This window comes from Felis catus, chromosome B2 (assembly GCF_018350175.1).
Source record: "Felis catus isolate Fca126 chromosome B2, F.catus_Fca126_mat1.0, whole genome shotgun sequence".
In the NCBI taxonomy this organism is placed as follows: domain Eukaryota; kingdom Metazoa; phylum Chordata; class Mammalia; order Carnivora; family Felidae; genus Felis; species Felis catus.
Genome location: NC_058372.1, coordinates 11781407 through 11806994, shown reverse-complemented (window position 1 = coordinate 11806994; position 25588 = coordinate 11781407). Strand labels below are relative to the sequence as shown.

The following is a 25588-nucleotide window of genomic DNA, read 5'->3' as shown; positions in this document are numbered from 1 at the left end:
CCTTCCATCATATTTCTTTTAGGATATTTTTTGCAGTCTTCTTTATACTGTGGTCACCTTATACTCCTGTCTTCTTCCTATTATATTATAAACCTAAGGGCAGGATTTGGCCTTTTCACCTGTACCGTACTTCATACTCCAATGCAAAATATACTCAGCTAAAAGAAATGCTCTATTAATATTTGTTGATGTTAATTCTAGGAGAAAAAAGGTCCTATTAGACTGGATGCACGAATGTTTCCTGTAAACCTGCACAAGCTGGTTTTTATGGATATGTTACTTTTTGCATTCCTGGAACATAAATGCTCTAATATTTACATATATATATATATTTCACATACATATATATATTTCATCCATCTATTAATTCATTTATTATTTAGTAGAATGTATTAGATACCTACCAAATGCAAGGCATGTGCATGATAGAGAAGGCGCTGGCTCATGGATATATGCAGTGTATGCATCCATTTATCAATGTTTATGCCATTTTGTTTCTCTCCTTTCCAGACAAAGGGGACCAAAGAGGCACTCCCCACCACCACTGTGGGCTAAAAGCGATGTGTAATAGCAATGACCTTCATTTAAGTTGTGACTATGGGGTCAGAATAAGCCTTGTAAGGCACAGAACCAAATTAGATGCAATTTTAACATTGATAGTGAATATTCATCCTCTTGTTTGGAAATTTTGCTTTAAGAAGTATGAATTGCACACACACTTCCCCCTTCTCTATTTAATTTTCCTGGCATTCCTTCAATGAAGAGTTTCAAACCCACGTTTTTCAGATTGAAATGATGAAAATTGAAAATCAATGTTTTCCTTCTACTAATGTTAACCAAAAAGTAAAATGCCTCTAGTTTTATAATTATAATCAATATATAAAAGGGAAATGGCCACAAACAGACACAAAAGTAGACTGGTTTGGGATATGCTTATTTTTAAATAATGGGGTTTTTATTTTCTTTTAAAGATGCTGTGTGCAAGATACATCTTAAAAATACATTAGAAAATGTTTTTACAAGATCTGAATGCACCTGAACTTGATGCCCAGCTAATGCGTTAGATGTCCCTCTCCTACCAGGACCCTTATTCATATATTGGGGTCCGGGGACAGGCAGGCCTGTCTCTTGCCTCCTAAGGCCCCGTCATTTCTCCAAAAAGTCTTTGAAGAGCAAACCTATCCGTGGCTCTTTGGGCCAGGAGTCTCCCGGATCTTTCCAGACTTCTTTGCACGGCTGCCTGATGCGGTGAATTCATTGCTTTCAAAGCCGGGCGCTTGGCAGGCTCTCTCTCCCTTCCCCTGCCCTCCCCACGTCCCTCTCCCGTCTCCCACGGCCCATCTGCCCCTCCCTTCCTCCAGCCCCCTCTCCGCTCTGCTCCCCTTTATTTCCACTCCCCACCCGCGGGGCTCTGCCCTCCCTCCCTCTCTCTCCCCCTCGGCTCGGCTGTATTTGGAGCTCCCGGAAGCCGCCGGCGACTCTCCCCGGGAGCAGCGTGACTGACACCGGCTCCGCTTCGGGGGGGAGGAGGGCGCGGGAGGAGGGTGCGAGTGGCCGGACTCGGATTTGCGCCGCCGGGGACCCGACCTCGGGGCTCCCAGCAGGTAACCGGGAGCGGCGGGCGGGCGGGCGCGGGCGGGGAGGGGCCGGGGCAGGTGCGGGGGGCGCCCCCGCGGAAGTTGCGCGCCGAGCGGGTGGGGTGGGGCGGGGAGGGTGCCGGGACGCGGCGGCGCGCGAGTGAGAAAGGCGGCGCGGGCGCCTGCGGGGCCGGGGGGCCGGGGCCCGGGGCGGGGACGCGGGCGGGGCGGGGGCAGGGCGCCCCATCTGGGGCCGAGCCGCGGCGCCCTGCCCCCATCCCGTCCGCGCCGCGGGCGCCCCGGGCGGACGCGGGAGGGCGGGGTGCGCGCGGGAGCCGGCCGGGGCCTAGCCTTCCGGCGCTGCCGCCCCGGGCCCGTCTTAACTTCGGGGGGTTCTGGCCCGCTAGGCTGCGGGCCCTTCGGCGGTGCGTGCGGAGACGGGGGGCGGGAGGGGGCTGTGATTGGGCTGGATCCGACCGCGGCACCTCCGTTGGAAAGTGCTGGAAAGAAACAGACCTGGCTTCCCCGCAGAACCTGACTTGAGGCAATGAGTCACTTTTAAAAAATGCAGAGGCAACTGAGGCATTGAGGGAGAGCTCTATGGAACAGGGCATCTCACACAGCTGCGTCCCCGACCGCTTTTGGGTAGAGGACTAGTCGGTGCGAGTAGCTGCGTTAGCATCACTTTTCGGGCTGCTAATAATTGCGTCTGCAGATGGCCTTTCCTTTATTCCCATGAGAGTGGTGTCGGGCATCACAATAGGCTGCAAGTTTCAGCAGCATTTGAATTGATGCATTCTTTAAAATGAGGAAATAGGGGTGACTGCATTTGGGATGTGGAACTAGAATTGGGTCCAAAGGGCCAAAGCGGCAGATTGAACATTTAGCAAAAAAAAAAAAAAAAAAAAAAAAAAAAAAAGAACCTCTGGTTCTGTAGTTTTGGGAGTGCAGAAGTCTATGGGCCTCGGGCACTATAGTTTACCAGAATTGTTTGCAGGTACTATTTCCTTACTGCTTATATAGATTTCTTTTAATTTCGGGAGCATGCCTTAGAATTCTTGGTAAAATAATCTAAGCTCACTTAATGTAAGATTACAAGAGTGGAGTGATCTTTGGGGAAATTGTTGTGGTAGTTACTGGAGTCTAATTAGACTGTAAGCCTCTTGAGGGCAAGGGTGGGAGTTTTGATAGTTCTTTCAGCCCCAAAACTGTATTTCACTTACAGCATGTATAATGAGCAAGCAATAAAAGTTTGTTAAAGTAATTAACTCAATAGCTTGAGTGGCTGGATCATGATTTCTTGAAGATAGAGCGTATTTTGTAAGGAAAGACTGTTCCATGCATTCCCATATCTAAAAGTCCTTAATAAAATTAGAATCAAGGTGTCATATTTATTAAAGAGAGAAAGAAATTGAGAAATCAGGAAGGTGACTATTGACGTGGCCACAGCTGGTAGGAAGTAGGGTATTGGTGCTCCCTGTGTTCAATGAGAAGTAACTTAATTTGTCGATCTGGTGTAAGGTTTGGCAAAATGTTTGAACGAAGGGCTAGATAGTAAATATGTAGGTTTTGCTGGTCATGTGGTTGGTCTCTTTAGCAGCTACTCAACTCTGCTGTTGCAGCTTAAAAGCAACTATAGACAATACATAAAGGGATAGTGAGGCTGTGTTTCACTTTATTTATGGATACCGAAATCTGAAGTTCATAATTTTCACCAGTCACGAAATAGTCTTGTTTTTTTCAGGTATTTAAAAATGGAAAAATAATTCTTAGCTTGGAAGAGGAGGGGGAGACACAGAATCAGGAGGGGGGGTAGGGCAGGCTTGTCCTGTTGGCAGGAATTTGCTACATCCACCTGCCATGTGATAGTTTGGAGAAGAGCCTTTGCAAGGATTAGTGAGCCAGATTGTCCGAGTGCCTAAGTCATGCCCCCACGAGTTGTTAAATACCTTCAAGAATAGCATTAACTTATTTGGGCATTATAGTGTTTTGTTTTGCCTTGAATATTTCCTAACAGACATCTTTATACATGAAGTGCTGTTTTTAATTTGTTAAGTATGTAATATTTTACACATAAAAATAATATGCTAAGTATGCATACACTATAGCCATTATGTTCAAATGGCCACCTGTGACCCCATCACAGCACTAAAAACTACGGCTTAAGAACCAGATAATTGTAAAAAGAGAACCTACAGAGTGGGAGAAGATGTCTTAAAATTATGTATCTGATAAGGGACTCGTGTCCAAAGTATATAAAGAGCTCTCCCAACTCAATAATAAAAAAGATAAATAACTCAATATAAAAATTGTCAAAGGGTCTGAATAGACATTTCTCCAAAGAAGATGTGTAGATGGCCAATAAGTAATGGAAAGATACTCAACATCATTATTCATCAGAGAAGTGCAAATCAAAATCACACTGAAATACCATTTCATATCCACTAGGATGGCTAGAATAAAAAGATCAGATGATTAAGTGTTGATAAGGATGTGGAGGAACTGAAACTCTTACTCCTTGGTGATGGAGTATCATGGAAATAACCTAAATGTCCATCGACTGATGAATGGATAAACAAAATGTGGTATATCCACATAATGGGGTAGTATTTGGCCATAAAAAGAAATGAGGTAATGATCCATGCTAAAACATGTAGAAGCCTTGAAAACATTATTCTGAGCTAAAGAAGCAAGTCACAAAAGACCACATATTGTTTGACTCTGGTCCTATGAAAACGTCCAGAATAGGGGAGTCTATAGAGACAGGAAATAGATTAGAGCTGGGGAAGGAGGGTAAGGAGGTGATTGTTAAAGGCTGTAGGGTTTTTCTTTGAGCCGATGAAAATGTTCTAAAATTGACTGTGTTGATGATTGCACATATCATTGAATCGTACACTTCCATTGGGTGAATTGTCTCATATGTGTTAGACCTCAGTAAAGCCATTAAAGAGAATAAACAGAAACTAGAAAAAAAAAAAAAAACCACTATGTCGTTACCTGTACTGTTGCATCTTTGTGCTCTTCTGTGCCATTCCGTGTCCCTCCCAAACCTGAATTTTGTCTTAATTCCTGATTTTATTGTAAAACTGTTATGACATAGGTATGTAGTCCTAAACCGTGTGTTATTTAGGTTTGCTTGTTTTTTGATCTATAAAAAGGGTGCAGGGGCACCTGGGTAGCTCACTCGGTTAAGCATCGGACTCTCAGGTCATGAGCTCACGGTTGGTGGGATCGAGCCCCACGTGGGGCTGCTTGGGATTCTCTCTCTCTCTCTCTCTCTCTCTCTCTCTCTCTCTGTCTCTCCTTAGCTCTCTGCCCCTCCCCTGCTCATGCACCTGTCGTGCATGCTCTCTTCCAAAAATAAATAAACTTTTAAAAAAAATTTGGAACTCTTTTGAAAAGTGTATATAACCTTCTCAATTAAAAAAAAAAAACCCTCAAGGGGCGCCTGGGTGGGGCAGTCGGTTAAGTGTCCGACTTCAGCCAGGTCACGATCTCGCGGTCCGTGAGTTCGAGCCCCGTGTCGGGCTCTGGGCTGATGATGGCTCAGAGCCTGGAGCCTGTTTCCGATTCTGTGTCTCCCTCTCTCTCTGCCCCTCCCCCGTTCATGCTCTGTCTCTCTCTGTCCCAAAAATAAATAAAAAACGTTAAAAAAAATTAAAAAAAAAAACCCTCAACATTAAATTTTTAAGAATTATCTCTATTGTTGCAGCAGCTACATAGTGCTTCTTAGCAAACAAGCCACAGTGTGGTCATCCATTTTCTTACTGGTGGGCATTTGGGTTGGCCCCCACGTTTTGCTGTTATGAAGTGTGCTCCTTTGAAGACTTTCTTGCGAGTGTCTTGGAACACGTATGCCAGAGTTCTCTTCTTCTGTGGTGTGACTGTATCGTATGTTTTAATGACAAGAAGATAAAAGAAAAAGTTGGTTCTTCTGACTTGTACATCCCTAGCTTCTTCATTGCCTCCAACCAAGTGAATAGAACTGAGGTCCTGTCTTCTCATTCCATTTAGATTCTGATGGCAATATCTGTTATCTCTTGTCCCAAGAAGTGTGCAAAAGCACGAACTAAAACTGGACAGCTGAATTTCCCCACCACTTACGAGCATCTTCATTCTCTTTTATCACCTGGGTTTAGGACCGGACAGAGGACAACCTCATTAAGCCAAAGGGACGTGGCTTTCAGCAAGGTACCTGAGTGGTTTCTAAACTTGACTAGCATTTTCCTTGTATGTGTGTCCCGCTGGGCAGTCCAGGATTTCTAACATGACTTAGTTTGTTTTTTCTGGTAGCAACAAACCAGTCGGCAAGCTGGGGTGTTAGCCTCGGGCGCTTTCTAGGCCTGCCCTGACTCAGGCTGTGAGCTTTTGAATTTCATCCTGGGTGTTTCTACTTGTACTTAGGAAGAGAGGAAGCACCGTAAGGTCAGAGTAGGCCATTATAAGGGATTTTCTAAGTTGTTGTTGTTGTTGTTGTTGTTGTTGTTGTTGTTAATTAATGGTAAAATACACATAACATAAAATTTACTATTTAATCATTTTTAAGTATACAGCTCAGCAGCATTAATTACATTCACAAAGTTGTGCGACCGGCACCATCATCTGTCTCCAGAACCATTTAGTCACCTCAGACTGAAACTCTGTCCCCGTCAGACGATAACCCCCCCCCCATTCCTCCCTCCCCCGCCCCTGGCTTCCACTGTTCTACTTTCTGTCTCTATGAATTTGCCTATTCTCGATGCCTCATGTAAGTGAAATCATACAATATTTGTCTTTTTACATGAGCTTTTATATCCATAGGAATTTTACATTGTTTTGTTTTTCTTAAGTAGACCCACTTCCCACTTAGGGAAAACATACCTTCTTTGACTGAGAAGTTATGTAATGGGACTGTTTCCTTTTCAGGATACAGCCCTCTATAGGAAGGGACATAACAAGGGTTGTAAAACCAGAGGGAGAACTTTTGTTTATTATGGATTTATAAGAAGAAGAAGAAAAAGAATTCACCTGACCTGTCTCATTAATTAGACATCTAATGGTCCTGGCTTCTCATTGACTACTTAGCCAAGCGGAGAAGGCAGAGAAGCACCAAGTTAAAAATTCACACCTATCTGATGACAGGATGAATTAGGTAACCTTTGAAGTTCCTGTTAGTCCCCAACTTCTAGAATTTAAAGGCCATTCTACAGTATAAAAGTCTGATCTAAAATTGATTCTAGTTTTGATAGGGAGAGACAAAAAAAAAAGAAGAGGAAGGTTGTGGGCACTGAAAGTAGATGTGAGGTGGTCTTCATGGCGGTATTGAAGAGGGAGGTGGTCCCTGGAGAAGCTGGGTGCTGGAGACACCAGAGATAAACCTTGTAGTACATAGGTGACACTGGTTGTCTTACGTCTATAATTAATACACGATACGTACACAGGATAATGAGAAAACCGTCATTACTTTGTATCAGTCCACATGGAAATCCAGAGAAACTCTGGGAACCGTTGATTATTTCTTCCTTCCTCTATGTTGAATGACTATTGTATGCCTGGAACAGTGAAGATCGCTGGGGCTGCGAAGAGGGGTATCAGTGAAGGAAGATACAACGAACAGGAGGTGACCTAGGCTGTGAACGTAGATTTCAAATGATCTTCTTAGGTCATAGTCATCATTAGTTCTGACTTTGTTCCCATTTAGTTTTATCCAGAGAAAAATCACTGGATTTTTTTTTTAATTTTTTAAATGTTTATTTATTTTTGAAAGAGAAGAGAGAGAGAGAGACAAAGTGTGAGCAGGGGAGGGACAGAGAGAGAGGGAAACACAGACTCTGAAGCAGGGTCCAGGCTCTGAGCTGTCAGCACAGAGTCCGACGCGGGGCTTGAACCCACAAACTGTGAGGTTATGACCTGAGCCGAAGTTGGACACTTAACCGACTCAGCCATTCAGGCTCCCCAAGAATCACTAGATTTTTATGAGATAAATTGATTATTATACTCGATGGCAAAAAACGGCAAAATGGACCACACTAAGAAAACTAGCCAGTTGAATCTTCCAGAACCAGGTGAACTAGACTTCCAAGGGGTGAATGCATATTTCAGTCTGATTATGGTCTGATATGTAAGCGAGGCTGTCCATTTTATGTATTCTCAGTTTAGAAACCCAGCGTGTGTCGGTAAGGGGTTGGGAAGATAGGAGGGCGTTTTTTTCCTCTACTGAACACTGTCTGGGACTGGTGCTCCCCTCCGTCCAGTGGCAGGGCTCCCCCGTGTCTGCCCTAGTAAGTAGGTTGATAGAAGAGTCCCATCTAGGGGCACCTGGGTGGCGCAGTCGGTTAAGCGTCCGACTTCAGCCGGGTCACGATCTCGCGGTCCGTGAGTTTGAGCCCCGCGTCAGGCTCTGGGCTGATGGCTCGGAGCCTGGAGCCTGTTTCCGATTCTGTGTCTCCCTCTCTCTCTGCCCCTCCCCCGTTCATGCTCTGTCTCTCTCTGTCCCAAAAATAAATAGACGTTGAAGAAAAAAAATTAAAAAAAAAAAAAAAGAGTCCCATCTAATTGGTTCCTTGCATTCGGTAGACCCCACACAGACAGCTTCTCCCGGCTGTCATCTTCCAGCATGTTGGAAGCTGTGGCTGGAGACTTTCGGGGCACAACGCAGGTTCACGCGTATTTAGCCAGGATTCTTAAAAGTTCCAGTTTTGATTCCTCCTTCATTTCCATTTCTGCTTCTTCATTTCTCAGTGCTCTCGTGGTGCGATCTGTGGACAGCCCGCCAGCCCCCTTTTTCCGTCCTGCTTCCGAACAGCCTCTCCCTTCCCGGGATGCCTCTTCCCTCAGCGTCTCTTCTGAGTGGAAGGTGAACAGTTATCTAATGAAAGTTCCTCAGTCCCTGGAAACTTTGAAAAAGAGGTTCGCTGATGCAGATGAGTCTAGGTAGGACGGAATTAGGGGTGGAACTCATTCTTGCGCTTCTTACTTTAGGCCAACAGTCTTCACTCTGTGTACGTTAACCGTGTTCGAAGACTTCCCCCAGGTACATGCACACAGGTGTTTTGAGAAAGTCGGTTTCCAAATCTTCCTCTTCCAGGTGTCCTTTTTCCGAAGACTTGTCTTCTTGAGAGCAGGTGTTTCCTAGAGATGCAGATTCTCTCTCTCTCCTACCTTCTTTTCCATAAGCACCTTTCTCTCTTTTTACATAAGACCATCTCTAATCCATCTTCCTAGTTCATCTTATCAAAAAGGGCTGTTTCTCACCCATTTTTACTAAACTGTTGATCAAGGATGTAAAAATCTATGAGATAAGGAAGGGCGGGAAAGGAGGACATTTCAGAATATCAAGTTTAGGGGTAAGAAAATGAATGATTCCAGTGTCCAGACATCGCCAACATATGTTTTCTAAATCTCTGTTAACACACACACACACACACACACACACACACACACACACATCAATCTGATCAATTTGTAAATTGATATTAAAGGACACATTTTGAAGGGGATGAAGTCAGGACTCTTATACAAATGAAGAGACAAACATTTCTAAACATATGAAAAATGAGAGAGCCAGTAAGGTCTACAGTCAGTTCAAAAAAGACCATTGATAAGAAGGTTGAAGTGAATTTGCTAAATTGACGTGAAATCGGCTTCCTCCACGGAGGGAGAGGAAAGTCCATTGGACTTCCGCAGGGTACGATCTGTTTACGTGCCTGCAGATGATAATTACTTGCTTTCCGATCAGTTTTCTGCAAGTTAACTGCTGTCTCTGCAGAGTTGTAAAATGGCCCTAGTCAAAGACAGTGAGTGACTGACACAAGCCAGTTGGATGAGTAGTTAGGGCACTCACTAGTCAGTCTTCTCAGTTTTCCTTACACCGATGATTCACATAATTTTGATATGTCTTCACCATGTGATGTTTTGTACTCTGGAGTTCAAACACTGGAGTGACATTTCTGTCACAAAATGTCATCCGTTCCCATCTCCTCATTTATGTGAACATAGTTTCCCAACATTTACTTTGATAAGAACAAAAATTGAGAAACTGATGTTCAACCTTGACTCGTACTAGTAATAAATATACTCATCCACATACGCATTAAAAATAATTGAAAACTGAAAGTACTCAAGAGAGAGGGTTTTCCAGTAAGAATTACTTTTGTGTACATGTAGGACTAATTTGTCAACATTTGTAATATTTGTGTTGTTTTGATAAGTTGCATTCACAGTTGTGATGGTAACAATCGGAAAGGTATTTTTTTTGCCATTGAGTTTATTTTTTTTAATTTTTTAATGTTTATTTATTTATTGAGAGAGAGTGAGAGAGAGAGAGAGCAATCTGGGGAGGGGCAGAGAGAGTGGGAGAGAGAGAATCCCAAGCAGGCTCCGTGCTGTCAGCGCAGAGCCTGACGTGGGGCTCAATCTCATGAACCGTGAGATCATGACCAAGAGTCAGACGCTTAACCGACTGAGCCACCCAGGCGCCCTGCCATTGAGTTTAAATTTAAGTTTATAAACATATTTTTGATGCAGAAAAGGATAATAGAATAATGAATAAAAGACATTCAAGCATAAAATAAAGAAAATGAGGATAAATTTCTAAAGGGCCAGAGGAATGGAGACACGAGTTGGAGGAGAGAGTGTAATTATGCAAAATTTGTGACCATCAAAAAGCAGCCTGCTCATGTATTCTTTGGAAATGAATGATGATGACTTTCATGGATGTATTTCAGTGAGTGAAAAATAGTTTTACTTTTATGGGTCAATATTTAAAAAAAATTTTTTAATGTTTATTTGTGAGAGATTGACAGAGCGTGAGTGGGGGAGGGGCAGAGAGCAAGGGAGACACAGAATCTGAATCAGGCTCCAAGCTCTGAGCTGTCAGCACAGAGTCCGACTCGGGGCCCAAAACTTGCAAAGTGGGAGATCGTGACCTGAGCTGACCGAGCCACCCAGGAGCCCCTTTATGGGTCAATATGAACAGAATGCTAAAGGTGATGTTCTTTACAACCATTCACATCTTGGTGAAATTTTTTACGTGTCATTTTAAAAATGGGCAGGAGGGGTTTACAGAATGCATTCTGGATATTTACAAGTGAAAATTTGGAAATCCCTCTGTAGCTTGTCCTTCCTCTGGCTTTGGATCAAAAATCAGGGGTCAGTCATGTGACAAACCCTTTCTGCAACTTTAGTGCTGGGAAGGGAACCAGTTTGTTGATTGACAGAGTTCTAGTGACTCCTGGTTTTGCTAGATTTAGGGAAGACATTTAAGGGCTAAAGACCTTGATGCTTGTGACACCTCTCAAAAGGGAATGATAGCCCATCAGGTTTTATTTCTTTTTAAAGTTTTTTTTAACATCTATTTATTTTTGAGAGACAGAGACAGAGCCCGAACAGGGGAAGGGCAGAGAGGGAGGGAGACACAGAATCCGAAGCAGGCTCCAGGCTCTGGGCTGTTAGCACAGAGCCCGAAGCAGGGCTCAAACCCACGAACCAGGAGATCATGACCTGAGCAGAAGTTGGCCACTTAACTGACTGAGCCACCCAGGCGTTCCAGGTTTTATTTCTTTTTAAACAGTTGTATCTTCACTTTGCTCTTCTTTCTGCATCTCCCCTTGGGAGGCACTCCCTGTGGGTCATCGTGTGTGTGTGTGTGTGTATGTCTGTGTACAATAACCAGATAGATACCACTGTTTGGATCTGTAAACATAAGCTTTCATCAAGTTTGGGAAATTTGTGGCCATTATTTCTTCAGGTATATTTTCTACCTCAATCACTCTGTCCTCTCCTGGGATGCTGAGGACCCTAATATTACACCTCCTAATACTATCTCACAGGCCTCTTAAGGTGTGTTCATTTTTGCATTCAATTCTTTTTCTCTCTGTCATTCAGATTGGATAATATATATACCAACAAGTGCACAGTCACCTCTTTTTGCAATCTCCATCCTGCTATTTGGCTCACCCAGTCATTTTTTGCTATTGTATTTTTCAGCTCTAAAATACTCGTTTTTTTAATGGGTTCTTTAAAAGATTTTTTTTTCAATGTTCATTTATTTTTGCGAGTGAGAGGCAGACTGCGAGTAGGGGAGGGGCAGAGAGAGAGGGAGGCACAGAATCCCAAGTAGCTCCAGGCTCTGAGCTGTTAGCACGGAGTCCAAAATGGGGCTCCAACCCACGAACCGTGAGATCATGACCTGAGCTGAAGTCAGATGCTTAACTGACTGAGCCACTGGGCGCCCCTCTTTTTTATAAGTTCTGTGCCTCTTCTGAGAACTTTGAGAACTTCTGCCTTCCCATTCATTTTAAGAGTGTTTACCTTTGGGGCACCTGGGTGGCTCAGTTGAGTGACCGACTTGGGCTCAGGTCATGATCTTGCAGTTTGTGGGTTCGAGCCCCACATCGGGCTCTGTGCAGACAGCTCAGAACCTGGAGCCTGCTTCAGATTCTGTGTCTCCCTCTTTCTCTACCCCTCCCCTGCTCACGCTCAGTGTCTCTCTGTCCCTCAGTAATAAATAAATGTTAAAAAAATTTTTTTTTCCTAAAAAGAGTGTTTATCTCTATCTCCTGGAGCATAGTTGACATCGTTCCTAGAAATCTGGTCATTCTAACATCGTCATTTTGGGGTTGGCCTTTGTGGATTGTCTTTTCTCTTGAGAATTGATCACAGTTCCCCAGTCCCTTGCATGTCACACATGTTTGGATTGAATTCTAGACATTTTGAGGATTGTGTTGTGAGACTCTCAGTCCTTTTGAAATGCTCATTTTTACTGCTGTTGCTTTCCCAGGCAGCCAGCCCAGTTCTCCCTTATAATGGTCCCAACGTGAGTGCAGGTTTTAAAACTTTTGCTGTGCTGCTTTGGACCCCCAGGAAGCACTATTTAGGGCTTAGTCTGGGAATTGAGCACTGGCTTCTATTGCGGCACAGGGCTCAAAGCCTGTGGATCTGTCCCCCACGTGCACGCTATGGGGCAAGACTAGGGCTTGTACTCATTCATGCACAGAATGAAGGGATCCCCCTTTCCAGCTCTGGCTTCTCTGGGATTCTCCTCTGGCAGTGACATCAGAGAAGCTTTTTTTTTTCATTTTTTTTTTTTAACATTTATTCATTTTTGAGAGACAGAGACAGAGCATGAGTGGGGGAGGGGCAGATAGAGAAGACGACGCAGAATCTGAAGAAGGTCCAGGCTCTGAGCTCTCAGCACAGAGCCTGACATGGGGCTTGAACCCATGAACTGCGAGATCGTGACCTGAGCCAAAGTCGGACACTTAACCCACTGAGCCACCCAGGCGCCCCATGTCAGAGAAGGTTTTAGTGGCTTATGCTGCCGCTTGCTGTTCTGGGGTGCAGTTCTGTAACTAGCCAGACACACACACACACACACACACACACACACACACACACACACACCGCTGGACTTTGCATCACATTTTTCCATCCACAGGACCTCCTTTCCAGGTCTTCTGGCCAAACAGAGGAGGATTCTCTCAGAGATTTTGTTGCCTGAACCCCCTGCATAGCTTCAATCTTGGATCAACCCTGGAGAGAAGAGAGAAAAACAAACAAACAAAGCAGAAACACATTCCCAAATAAATCCCCTTTTCAAGTTTTGATTGCTTCCTTGAATTGGCCTGCTATTGTTTACCTTTCAGTCAGGGAGTTGCTTTTTATGTCTTGAACACAGTTTAGAGATAGGCTGTCATGGGCCAATTCCCTCTTCTTTTTTTTTTAATTATTTTTAACTTTTATTTATTTTTGAGACAGAGAGAGACAGAGCACAAGGGGGAGGGCCAGAGAGAGAGGCAGACACAGAATCCGAAGCAGGCTCCAGGCTCTGAGCCGTCAGCACAGAGCCCGACGTGGGGCTCGAACCCATGAATCATGAGATCATTACCTGAGCCAAAGTTCTACTATGAACCCACTGAAGCTCCCAGGCGCCCTGGGCCAATTCCCTCTTGAACAGCACTGGTAGCTCCCTCCTTCTTTTGACACCTTCCAGCGTCCCTTTCCCCATTCCCCCTCTACCTGTACCCTCCCCCATTCTCTTCCTTGTGTGTTGTCCGCTTTCTCTGTGTCCCCTTTACTTTGGGCTTTCAGTTCCAAAGAACAACAACAACAAAAAAAGAAGAGCCTGTAGTCTTTTGGTGGTCCAGAGCTCTATTTGAAAACTCCAGTTTTGTTACATGTAATAAATAGAAGTCAAGTATGAAAGTAGACCCAGGGGGCTGGAGACAATGTGAAGAAGCAGAAGGGGGTTGGGGCCACACGCATCACCTGGCTCTTCTAAACTGAAGTGTCACCCTTACATTTGCTAACAAGCGTCATGCTCAAAACCGGCTTAGTTCTTGATCTGAACTGATCCTTGGTTTTTCCCTTAAAGAGAGTTGCTGAAGCTGCTATTCAACCGTATATAAAGCCTACACTGCATGCCAGTAAATTCTGAGATCAGAAGGAATTTCAGCAAACCTTGTTGTCTTCATTATTCCAGGAAGACATGGCATTCTTTTTTTTTTTAATTAATTCGTTAATTTTTAGAGAGACAGAGACGGTGTGAGTGCGTGAGGGGCAGAGAGACAGGGAGAGAGAGAGAGAAAACCCCAAGCAGGCTCCGTGCTGCCAGCGCAGAGCCCGACGTGGGGCTCGAAGCCATGAAACCCGAGCTGAAACTGAGAGTCAGACGCTTCACGGGCCGAGCCACCCAGGCGCCCCAAGACACGGCATTCTTCACACTGAAATGTCGGCGTTTAGCGACGTGAAATATTTTTAGTCAAGTCATGAGAAGTAACTGACCATATAAAATGATATCCCCTTTTATGCTTTCAGCCACTAGTGTCTCTTGGTGTTTTTATGGGCTGTGTATGGCAGAACCTTCGAAGTGTGGTGTGTGAGATGTCCAGGTCATCATGTTTAGGGGATCAGAGACCTGGTGACATGTGCCGTAATGAGCACTCACTGTGTGCAGATCACTGTGGTGAGTGCTGGGGAGCATTCAGAGATAAATCATAATAGTGACAGTTGGCCATCACTTTCTAGTTCACGAAGCTCCCCTCATCATGTCCTCTGAGCTTCCCAAGAATCCCGAGGCAGTGATTACTAGGTAGGTAATACTTGCGATTCCACCTTCGAAAGTCCCCTGGGCTTCCCTTCCCTGCAGCCACCAGCGGTCATCTCGGTGGCCCTTTGAACTCAGTGTTTCACACTGAACTCCTCCCCTTGGACACCTCCATTCCCTCTGCCTGTCCGCACCTGCACCGCCTGACCCTGAGACAAGGCATCTGAGACGCTCTGCCTTCTCTCTTTCCCTCCCAGCCCCGCTCAAGCCCTGTGGTCCCCGCTCAGACCTCCTTCATTCTCCTACGTTCTCAGACCTTCTCCGACCCGCTGCCGCCTTGTAGTGAATTCCCACGTCCCCCCTCAGCTTTGTCCGCCGCTCCTGCCAGCTACTCATCAATCCCTTATTTTCCCGTGAGCTCTTAGATAGCTTCTGGCACATGGTGAGTGAATGCCCAAGGAATATTTTCTAGCTGCAGTGTCTCCATGTCTTGGCACATGCTGGGCATAGGCTCAGGGATACATCTGCTCTACTTACCTTTCTGCTTCCGATAATGCCTCTTCGTCCTTTGAGATTCCGTTTCGCTCCTAACTGAACTCGAAGGGCCTCCTTACTTCCCAGGGCTCCCTTGAGTACTCGCCCTTCTTGACCCCCACACCCCACGCACACATGCTCCCACAGCATTCCTGGGCACTTCTATGATCACATTTCCCAGAGCGTGGGTCCTTTTACTCTGAGGTGCGCTTCTGAGAAATGCAGATTGCCAGGAACACCCAGAACCACTAAATTAGTGTTGCTGAGATGGGGGTGGGGTGGGGGGAGGGCAGGAATCTGCATTTTGGAGGCCCCACTTGTGCCCAGCGATTTCTGCTGCCGTGTGAAACACCACCGCTCCGCTCTGTCCCCTCCAGCTGGTTCCGGGAGCAGGAGCGAGGCCGTGGCCACTCAGGGAAGTCTCTGGTTAAGGGTAATTACCACCTGTGTCTTTGCTGGGAGGTGAGAGCAGCAAAGTTAACTCTGACTTAACTGGTTTTTGACCGTACGGTTATAAAGGGGAGCTTGAGGCTTGGCATTAAGCAGCACAGGTTTGAACCACGCAGGGCCACGGAGTGCAGAGTCTTTCAATAAATCCAGCAAATACACTGCTGCAACCATAGTTTCTCTTCATGATTTCTTAACGTTTTCTTTTCTCCAGCTTACTTTGTTATAAGAATACAGTATATAAATACAGCATACAAAATATGCATCAATTGACTGTGTTATCGGTAAGGCTTCTGGTCAACGGTTGGCTATTAGTTAAGTTTCAGGGGAGTTAAAAGTTATAGGTGGATTTTTAATTGCATGGGGGATGTTGGTGTCCCTAAACCCTGTGGGCTCGAGGATCAGTTGCACTTGTTTGTTTTTGAAGACAACATTTATTGAGGTACAGTTTTGCATGCCATAAAATTCACCCATTTTAAGTGCACAATTCAATGACTATTATTATATTTCCAGTATTGGGCCCCTACCACCATGATCCTGTCTTAAATCATTTCCCTCACTTCAAATAGAAACTTTATTCCTATTTGTAGTCCCTTCGCATTCCTAGCCTCAGCCCTAGGCAACCACTGATCGACCTTCTGTCTCTAGAAATCTGCTTTTTCTGGATATTCCTAGAAATTGAATTGTATAATACCTGATCTTCTGTCCCTGGCTCTTTCACTTAACATCGTGTTTTGGGTGGGGGGTGGGGGGGGCACCTGGGTGGCTCCGTCAGTTAAGCGTCTGACTCATAATTTCAGCTCAGGTCATGATCTCAAGGTTCCTGAGATCGAGCCCCGTGCTGTCTCTTCCTCTCTCTCTCTTTTCCCCTCCCCCACTCAGGCACCCTCCTGCCCTCTCTCTTTCCCTCTCCCTCTCTTTCAAAATAAATAAACGTTAAAAAATAAATACAATTTTTTTGAGGTTCATCCATGTTGCAGAACGTATCAGTGCTTCTTCCCTTTTCTATTGCCGGATAATATTCCATTGTATGGATGTGCCTCATTTGTTTATCTAGTCATCAGCTGCTCCCCGTCATGTTTTGGTTATTATGAGTGACGACGCCATGAACATTTGTGTACAAGTGTTCCTGTGTGTAGACATGTGTTTTAATCGCTCCTGAGTAGATAATGCAAATGGTATGGCTGGGTCATATGGCAGATATATACTTGGCTTTTTAAGAAAGTTCCAAGTGGTTTCCATAGCAGCTGCAGCATTTCACATTCCCACCGGAAGTGTAGGAAGGTTCTGATTTCTCCATGTCCTCACTGGCACTTGTAATCATCTGTCTTCTTGGCCCTGGCCATCCTAGTGGCTGCTAAGTGGGACCTCATTGTGGTTTTGACTTGCATTTCCCTGATGGCTGTTGATGTTGAGTCTATGTGCTACACTGCTGGCCAGTTGCATATTTTCTTTGGAAAAATGTTCAAATATTTTGGTCATTTTTTAAAATGTTTAATATGTATTTTGAGAGAGAGAGTGCGAGAGCACGTGCACGGGAGTGGGGGGAGGGGCAGAGAGAAGGCAAAAGAGAATCCCAAGCAGGCTCCACGCTGTCAGTGCAGAGCCCAATCCAGGGCTTGATCTCACAAATTGTGAGATCATGACCTGAGCTGAAATCAAGAGTCAGATGCTCAACCTCCTGAGCCACTCAGGCGCTCTGTTTTGGCCATTTTTAAGTTGGAATCTTTGTCTTATTTTTGAGTTGTAAGAGTTCTTTGTAAATTCTGCACATAAGGAGAGCAATACATTTTTTTATGGAGGGACGAAAGGTCCATAGAAGCCCTTCCCAGGCTGTGATAGATTAGCCAGTGGAGTCTCCATGACTTCTCGCCAGGATGTGGCCCTTGGGGAGCTCCTGGAAACACCTTCTTGACCTACACCCCTTCCACGGCCTAAACAAGAGCAAAAGGGCAGTGCAGGGAAATAGGAAAGCGTAGGAACTTAGAAATGGGTCATGAAGTGAGGTAGAGGGGGCTTCTTTTCAGTGAAGGGTCTCATTTAGCTAAGAGAGTTCACACTTCCTGATAGGGGAATTATTTCATTCCTGGTCCACTCAGCATTCAGACTCTATGATTTGATGACTCTGTCCTTACCCGTCACTACCACAGGGCACAGAGCCAGCCTTCAAGATAGACTTAGACTTCCCCCATGGCCTTAGTTCCCACTGGGCTCTTTCTTGCAGCCCGGTGTCCTGGAGGGCTGGCCTGCCCCCAACAGCCAAACTGTCCATTCCTGAGGGAAATCATGGCCCCTGAGGACAGTCTGTGTCTCATCCAGCTGTGTAGCCCCAGCAGCAGCACAGAACACATCTCAAAACACATTTGCATACAATTTTCTTCAGTCAGCGAATGAAGAAACAGGAGTGAACTCTCTGTATTAATCTAATACTCTAATCTAATCTCTAATACTAATCTAATACTCTCTGTATTAGAGTATTAGAGAATCTAATACTCTCTGTATTAGAAGTGAATAAATTGAGACCCAGATGGGTTAAATCATCTGCCTAGAGGGATGTAAGCTGCCAGTTCAGGGACTGGATCTCAAATGAAGGTCCCCCGATACCAAAATGCTTTTTCTACCATATCAAGTCATGAGCCCTCACCTCTTCAGAGAGTCCAACTTAGACCAGAAATATTTGTATCACGGGACGGATCAGGGATGCTCCTGAGAAGTGATACCACCGGAGTGGGGAGGGTGGATGGAATGGGGAGGTCCTTTCTGCGTGTGGTTGATTATCTTACCCTTCTATGTCCAACTTTGGATTTGGTGGAGATGACAGGAAGTAAATGGCGAACCGTAAAGCGAGGTTACCTCTGATTTGTAGGACACGAGGCGGCCTCGTGGGAGCGCTGAGTTGCAGAGAATGGGTGCGCCAGTGCCGGGAAGGACCCTTGAGGCAGTGGCAGCGGTAGAAGGGTGGGAGGGGAGAGGGAGCAGTGTGGGGGAGGGGGGCACGTTTGAGTTGTCTCTGCGATTGGGTCTTAGGAACCCTGTGAGTTATAGAGGGCTGGGGTGGGGGGGGGGAGGTCCTTTTGAAAGTCCAGCTGAAGAGAGTTTGCCTTTGTTCTCTGCACTGGGACCTTTGGAGGAATCCGTCGGCTAATCAGGATCTCCTCTGGTAGGTTTTCTCCAGTTTTGTGAAAAATTTAAAAGTGTTCTTTCATTCGCATAACTCTCTGATCTCTCCTATTCTGATATTACTGTCTCAAAATTCAGAGACTTTTGAAACTTCTTTGCAATGAAAAGAAAATGGTGGCTTTTTCTTTTTTCTTTTTTCTTTTTTTTTTTTTTTTTGATGTTTGGTGAAGCTGGCCCCAGCAGTGCTCTTCGGGAGGGAAAGCGAAAGATAGAAAGGCAGGCACCTTGACAATGGGAATGTGTCTCTGAGAGAACAACTCCCTGGCTTGACGGAGCAGGGTCTCCTTCCGGCCCCCTCCCACGACAGCTGGGCCCAGAAATGTATTTTAATCCCACTTGATTTTCTACCCATGAGCACTGTGCTGGGCAGGTAGAGGGGACTAACTGAATGAATGAACCCAGCGTATCCAGGGAGGCAGCCAATGAAGGGAGGAATGAAGACTGTGGTTTGTTTCTGCTGCACGTACTATTACCCCATCAGCAATACTGAACCACACGATTCCTTCCCCCCGGGGATTGGTAGCTTCTAGAGAAAGGAAAGGAAGTAATTATTACAGTCACAATAAAGAGAAATTAACATCTAGGACAGCCTGGTTCGATGGTAGTTCAACAAATCTTTCTTTAATTCGGGCGGATTTGTAGAGAAAGGAGTCCATTGTGACTCTACTGTTTGCTCACACGTAAGCCAGCTGCCCAGTCTGACCATGAGAAAAAGTTAGAGACTCTCCCATTTCCTGTCACCTCAAATCTGTTTTCTGTGTAAGCTTAGACTCATGATCTTTGGAATCCCTGGAGTCTGGGTCTCCTCTATAGAGTCAGAGGAGAAACGCTCACCACAATTATTTCTGCACCTTTGGCCTCATGAGAGCAGAACTTCAGCCAGCAGTCTGGACCCTGGAACACCCAGCCGTTGTGAACATGAAGATGTTACCGCAGTAGTGTTCTCCCTGGCTTGTTTTATGAACTTGCTGTGAGCGATTTACAAAATCCTTTGGACAGGGTGGAGTTTTAAAAATCTTGAAACCCCGAAGGAAAAAAGGAGCTGTGGAAAACCCAGGGTTCACATTCCAGAGAGTGGGTGTGCTCTTGCAAGTCACGGGAAGAAGCCACCGCGGTTTTAAGTGGGTTAAGCTAACCTAATGTCTTCTTCGAAGCGGAAATCTTGGGGCTCCTGGGGGGGCTCAGTCGGTTAAGCATCTGACTCTTGGTTTCAGCTCAGGTCATGATCTCACGGTTCGTGAGTTCGAGCCCCACATCGGGGTCCGAGCTGACAGTGCGGAGCCTGCTTGGGATTCTCTCTCTCCTTCTCTCTTCCCACCCCTCCCCCCACTCACTCTATCTCTCTCTCTCAAAAATAAATAAATAAACTTAAAAATATATATACACTAAAAACTAAAAATAAACAAGTGGGAACTTCTCCTGTGAAAATCCGGCTCATCACCTGAACTGGGATTATGCCAATGAGTGGGCAGGCAAGGGAAAGGCAGTGAGTGGTAGCCAATTAATTAGTCAATCAAAAAGTATTTATAGAATTCTCCATGTACACGGCAGCAGGCAGGACTCAGAGGGAGATGCAAAGAAGAGTAAAAGGTAGTACCATAGCACATGGAGAGCTCAGACTTGTGGGAGGCAAGGTGTGCATGTGCTAGTGGAAAGATAGGACGAGGCAGGATTTTAATTGAGCAGAGGTGTCTTCTAGATGCCGAGACTGTAACACAGACAAGCAAGCGGTTATTCTGGGCTTATCACCATTGACGCTGTACCAGAGGGTGGCGATTTTCAAAGCAGCTATAATTGGTTAGACTAAGTAGTTCTGTCTTACCAGACCCCTTACCACTGAGCACGAGACGATTTGGATGAGACAATCTGAGGGATGAAGGAGCGTTGTTTTCCAAACGTGATTCCACGGAGATTGGGCTTGTGTCCTTAGCAGAGAGCTCTTTTAAAGCAAACAAATCATTCTGGAAATGTGTAGGGGCCTCCAGTTAGAGGATAAAGAAGTCCTGGGGATGTAATCTACAGCACGGTGACTGTAGTTAACAATATCGTGTTGTATATTTGAAAGTTGCCAAGACAGCAGATGTTAAAAGTTCCTAACACAAGAAAAAAATCCGTAACTGTGTATGGGGCTGGTTAATTGAGCTTCTTGTGGGGATCATTTTGCAATGCACAGAAGTCACCCCCTTTTTTATTTTATTTTTTAAATATTTATTTTTGAGACACACACACACACACACACACACACATACACACACACAGAGTGCAAGCAGGGGAGGGGCAGAGAGAGAGAGAGAGAGACACAGAGTCTGAAGCAGACTCCAGGCTCCAAGCTGTCAGCACAGAGCCTGACACGGGGCTTGAACTCCCAAACCTTGAGATCATGACCTGAGCTGAAGTTGGACACTTAATTGACGGAGCCGCCCAGGCGCCCCCCCGCCTCCTGCCACCTCCCCATACAGTAGCCGCCTCTCATCCACAGTTTCAGTTACCTGCAGTCGATCACAGTGATAAAGTAGATACATGATCCTCTTTCTGAGGCCGTGAGGGCAGTAGCAGCCGTGTGCTGCTGTCACAGCGCCTACGTCATTCACTCACTGCATCTCATCACGTAGGCATTTTATCATCTCACGTCATCACAAGAAGAAGCATGGGTACAGCACATGAGGTATTTTGAGAAAGAGAAAGGTCATATTTACATAATTTTTATTAGAGTACAGTATACTGTTGTAATGGTTCTATTTTATTGTTAGTTATTCTTGTTAACCTCTAACTATGCCTAATAGAGAAATTAAACTTAATCGTAAGAATGTGCATGTAGGAAAAAACACAGAATATACAAAGTTTGGCACTCTCTGTGGTTCCAGGCTTCCTGGGAGCGTCTTGGAACAGATCCCTGAGGGATAAGGGAGGACTACTTTATACTATATCAAATCATTAGCTGTGCATCTAAAACTAATGCAGTATATGTTGATCAGTTCTGAATTTTTTTAATGTTTGGAGGAACACATGACTGCCACACTAATTACATACCAAAAATCTCACCATTGCACATGGACTCGAGAAAGCCACTTTTAGAAATCTTGGCGGAATAAGTATGTGAGTAGGGGAAACTGAGACAAGGAAAAAAAATTATAAGGGTATAATTATAAGGTATGACCTGAAATGTTTCGCTAGTCATTTCCATTGGCCAGGTTTTTTATGTTATGTTATGTTATTTTACTTACTTATTTTTCATTTTTTATTGAAGTGTAATTACGTTCAGGCGTACAGCATAGTGATTTGACAACTCTGTTGGCCAGGTCTTTTAGATGATTGCCCAGCATTTAAAATGCACAAAGGCTTGATACAGTGGTTTGTAAATCTGTTTGCACCGTTAGCAAAAATAAATGAGATGTCTTCCTAACAGTAGCTAACACATCTATCACTGATCATGTCACAGACTCTGTATGCCTTTCTATACACACTTATAGGAACCCTATGTACAGGTAGTAACTAAATAAAGCAAAAGAAAATTAAGCTCTTTCCCAAAGAACTTCAGTTAGTGATTCCAAAAGCAGGGCCCCCTCTAAACAGCCCTGGTTAAAAAGAGACAAACGATTGAGACCTTGTAAAAATGTTTGTAAGTGTGGGGAACTCTCCCTTTCTGGAAACTACTGTGGGAAAGGATAGGAATGTCGTCTCTCTTACTGTTTTAGTCATTGTCTCATTGTGGAACATTGCACACAAAATTAGTATTAGGAACTATCTGTACTATAAGGATGGGTTTTATGAAATGACCAATGTTTTTTGTTAACTTTTAAGCGATACTATAAAATTAATATAAGTATAATAGAAAAGTAATATATGAATAGAAATAATATAACGCAAATATAAAATAATATAAAATTAATAAATTTTTAAATGATGACAGCCATCCTTTCACCTAGGAAAATGCTACCAAAGACAGTATATGAGAGAATACTAACTGGCTATATTCTTAATGAAGTGTATGAAATGTTTGTAAATGTGTGTATTTGGTGTAAAGGAGTTTAAATTGTTTAAGTATTTAGAATCCTAACTACTTTATTTGAAAAAAAAAACCCACAAAATTTAGTTTGTAAACTCAGAGATAAACAGGGTGCGATGCCCATTTTCCTATTGTTGCCACACCTTTTTGAAAATCGTTCATTAAAACATTTGATCAACCCTAAGGTATGTCATTGTGAAATCCCAAACCCTTGAGGACAAAGACCCCGCAAACTTCCTCCAGAGAGGAAAACAAAGACTGCATCAAGGGATGAAAAATCAAGAGACTCAGAACGGCTTTGGACCTCTCAACAGTAACCTAGGAAGCTAGAACACAATGGAGGAATGCCTTGAAAATTCTGAGGAAAACTTCCATCCCAGAATCCTACACTCAGCCAAACCTCCAAAGTGTGAAGGCAAAATCAAGGTATTTTCAGACTTGCAGGTTCGCCACAAAAATTGTCCTTTCACATACCTTTTCAGAAGAAGATGCTCTGAAACTAAGAAGACAGTTAAGAAAGTACGCCAAGAAAGAGGAGGGTATAGAATCGGAAAAGCAAGTGATACTAGGTAAGAGGGCGTGGGGGGAAGGCAGATCTCTGGTCCCAGAGGCACCGTGGGCCTACTGAGCTCTCATGCACTTGGAGTGATTCTCCAGAAGAGATGCCTCTGAGAAGAAAGAGGTAATAGCATCCCAGATGTGTTTGCCTAACTGAAAGGAGACTTGTACAACTGGGAGAAGAGTTTGGAGGTGAATAACTTTTAAGTGTGTAGAGAAAACTGGGAAGTATGTAGAGAAAACTGAATCACATAGCTGCAGGGAAACAGGTTGTGAAAAAAGAAAATGGAGAATAATTTTAGGATACGTTGTGACTCAGCTGTGAAGAGTCATAAACGTGTTGACCCTGATGCTTGGTCACATAGAAATTGTGACACAACAGTACTGGGCAAAAGGAAGTGTTCATGTGTCTGGTGGTGGGGATTGGGCAACACCTCTTGGTTTTGGTGGGAACTCAGTGGATAATGCCTGGAACCGAAGAGAAACAAGACACACAGAGATGGAAGCATGTTATGTACAGATGAGGAGATAATTACTGAAAGAAACAGCTAAAATCATGGAAATCGGTTGATTCTCAAGGCAAAAATGGAAGGGGGCCGCCTCATAGAACTATTGTAGAGCTATTTAAATTCTGTGCATGTCTAAAGAGTTAAACTTTAAAAAGGGAAAAGTGAGGGGATAATTCAAATGAGGAAAAAAAACCAAGATGAGTTATACTTCCTATTATAAAGGAACTCAAGAAAGATTACTACCAAATTATTACAAAACAAGGATTTAAGATTCACCTCGAGTGTAATTTCCTAAAACAGATCATTAAAAAGAGAAGGTCATGGGGCACCTGGGTGGCGCAGTCGGTTAAGCGTCCGACTTCAGCCAGGTCACGATCTCGCGGTCCGTGAGTTCGAGCCCCGTGTCAGGCTCTGGGCTGACGGCTCGGAGCCTGGAGCCTGTTTCCAATTCTGTGTCTCCCTCTCTCTCTGCCCCTCCCCCGTTCATGCTCTGTCTCTCTCTGTCCCAAAAATAAATAAAAACGTTGAAAAAAAAAAAAAAAGAGAAGGTCATGGAATTCTATATTCCTCCCACTTTTTCTTTCCACCCACCCTCACACCCGGTCAGATGATTGTGTTTATCCTCTATAAGCCGGAGGTTATAGGGGACCTCATCTTGGGGTTGGCTTCTGCATGAATTGGAGGACTAGACAGTCTGGAGACCAGGTTTGAGCCTCATCATCTGACCTAGTCTCTTGGTTGCCCAGCTGTGTGTCTGGCTTCTCTCTGCTTCTCATCTGATTCTTAGAACATCTTATGTCTGACCAGTTTGCCATAGATCCCCTCTTCTGTTGGCTTCCTGGTCCAAATCCATCTGTCTGTCCACCTGGCTCTGACTCATTCCTTACCCTGACCTTGCTGTGTACATTTCCTGTCCTATCCATTTCCTCAGCCTGATTCCTAATTCCTGGCCTCATGAAAACTTGGCTAAATCCACTTTGAAAAACCAAGGCAAATGGAACTGCCTGGGAAGAATTTGGAGAATCTGTTGCTCTGTTCTTTCTTCATTCTTGAGAGCCAGGATAGCAGCTGAGGGCACATGTGGGGAGGGGTGTGTGTGTGTGTGTGTGTGTTGGGAGAAGAAAGCATAGCCATCTTGGACCCCATCTTTCTCCCTGGGAATGCTACCATGTATATTTTGGATATCTTTCTCTTTTTTATTCTCTCTTTTATTTGTTCTTCCATTTCTCTTAGAAACTGTTCTAAACTTTTAAACCCAGAGGCGTCTTTCCAGCTTCCTTGCCTGGGTTGTATTTTGATCTCTTCAGAGGCTGTGACAAGACTCCAGTCCATGGTGATTTTACGCGAAGTGACATCTGATTTGTTTTCAGACTGCATTCCACACCAGTCAGCCTGGCCCTGCAGTGTGTGGGCTAACTCCTGTTGTCTCTCAACATATGGAGCGCTATTAGATAGTGTGAGTTTGAGTCTTGTCAGGGAGGCCGATTAAGCCCCAGTCGGGGACAGCCGTCCTAAGTGTGAAATGTAACAGGCCTTCCTGAAATGGCGCTGTGAGCCTCTGGAGGTGGTGGGTGCCTTTCTGTTGGGGCATCGGGAACTTGCTAACAAAGCAAACACGTTTTTTTTTTTTTTCCTTAGCATGGGCTAGGTCTATGGTGTAACATTTGGCAAGTTGAGTAACAGAGAACAGAGATAACCGTGAACAGATGGACGCCTATTAAAAGATTTGAGGGGCTTTTACCATCTCTCAAAT

The 25588-nt window shown here is 44.6% G+C and overlaps 1 protein-coding gene across 5 annotated transcripts in view; it reads left to right on the top strand.

The window, feature by feature from the left end:
- Nucleotides 1-1224: 1224 nt before the first annotated feature.
- CAP2 (cyclase associated actin cytoskeleton regulatory protein 2) overlaps nt 1225-25588 on the top strand; it is a 152991-nt gene continuing 128627 nt past the window's right edge. For 2 of the 5 annotated variants that reach the window (XM_019830199.3, XM_011282140.4), the window contains exon 1: nt 1227-1604. The gene's annotated coding sequence lies outside the window, so the exon portion shown is untranslated. The other 3 variants (XM_045057077.1, XM_045057075.1, XM_003985751.6) reach the window with 3 other exon arrangements.